This window comes from Denticeps clupeoides, unplaced genomic scaffold (assembly GCF_900700375.1).
Source record: "Denticeps clupeoides unplaced genomic scaffold, fDenClu1.1, whole genome shotgun sequence".
Taxonomy (NCBI): Eukaryota; Metazoa; Chordata; class Actinopteri; order Clupeiformes; family Denticipitidae; genus Denticeps; species Denticeps clupeoides.
The window spans coordinates 1-1686 of NW_021630007.1; the positions used below are offsets into that span (position 1 = coordinate 1).

At 38.3% G+C, this 1686-nt stretch overlaps 1 pseudogene; it reads right to left on the reverse strand.

The window, feature by feature from the left end:
* Window positions 1-148: 148 nt before the first annotated feature.
* LOC114780114 (uncharacterized) lies at window positions 149-267 on the reverse strand (annotated as a pseudogene).
* Window positions 268-1686: the final 1419 nt, after the last annotated feature.

Here is a 1686-nt window from a genome sequence, read left to right on the forward strand (position 1 = left end):
GAAAATCTTTAACTTTAAACCAAAGGGGCTTGAACACATATCAAAGAGTGAAAACTCCGCTTTACTGTCAAATTATAATAGAGAAAAGGCAAAAAAAGCTAACAAAGCCATGTAAATACTTTCATTTTAAAAGTTTTTCAATAGTTAAAGCTTACAGCACCTGGTATTCCCAGGTAGTCTCCCATCCAAGTACTAACCAGGCCCAAGCCTTCTTAGCTTCTGAGATCAGACAAGATTGGGCATTCTTCAGCTGGTTTGTCTGTACACAAACTCTGCTTGAAAATCTTGAACTTTAAACCAAAGGGGCTTGAACACATATCAAAGAGTGAAAACTCCCGCTTTACTGTCAAATTATGATGGAGGAAAAGGCAAAAAAAAGCTAACAAAGCCATGTAAATACTTTCATTTTAAAGTTTTTCAATAGTTAAAGCTTACAGCACCTGGTATTCCCAGGTAGTCTCCCATCCAAGTACTAACCAGGCCCAAGCCTTCTTAGCTTCTGAGATCAGAAGATTGGGCATTCTTCAGCTGGTTTGTCTGTACACAAACTCTGCTTGAAAATCTTGAACTTTAAACCAAAGGGGCTTTGAACCACATATCAAAGAGTGAAAAACTCCCGCTTTACTGTCAAATTATGATGGAGAAAAGGCAAAAAGTTGGAGTGGTAAGCTTTTATTGCAATACAACAAATAAAGTGCACACTTCTAGAGGCAATGCAATACTGGGTCGATGAATGGAGCGGATGGAGCAGGCCCTATTGCCAACTCCCTGTTCTAAAAATCCGCTTAATATGACATATCAGATATTAAATTGACATCAGGGTGCGTAGCACCTGAAGGCCGAGGGCTGGAAAATCCCACCTAATCGATTCAGCTCCAAGCCTGTGAATGATCTTTGTAGAGCACACACAGACAAAGAAACCTGAAGAGAAGTTTAAAAAAAAAAAAAAAAAAGAAAAAAGGCGGGAAAACATATCAAAGAAGAAAATACCCCTTAACTTACTTAAAAAAAGCTAACAAAGTGATGTAAATACTTTCATTTTAAAAGTTTAACAATAGTTAAAGCTTACAGCACCTGGCATTCCCACGTAGTCTCCCATCCAAGTACTAACCAGGCCCAAGCCTTCTTAGCCTCTGAGATCAGACAAGATTGGGCAATCTTCTGCTGGCATGTCTGTAAGCAAACTCTGCTTGAAAATCTTGGACTTTAAACAAAAGGGCTTTGAAAACATTATAAAGTGCGAAAACTCCCGCTTTACTGTCAAATTATGATGGAGAAAAGGCAAAAAAAGCTAAAAAAGCCATGTAAATACTTTCATTTTAAAAGTTTTCAATAGTTAAAGCTTACAGCACCTGGTATTCCCAGGTAGTCTCCCATCCAAGTACTAACCAGGACCAAGCCTTCTTAGCTTCTGAGATCAAACAAGATTGGGCATTTATCAGCTGGTTTGTTCGTACACAAACTCTGCTTGACAATCTTGAACTTTAAACCAAAAGGGCTTTGAAAACATTATAAAGTGCGAAAAAACTCCCGCTTTACTGTCAAATTTATGATGGAGAAAAGGCAAAAAAAGCTAAACAAAGCCATGTCAAAATACTTTCATTTTAAAGTTTTTCAATAGTTAACGCTTACGGCACACTGGTATTCCCAGGTAGTCTCCCATCCAAGTACTAACCAGGCCCAAGC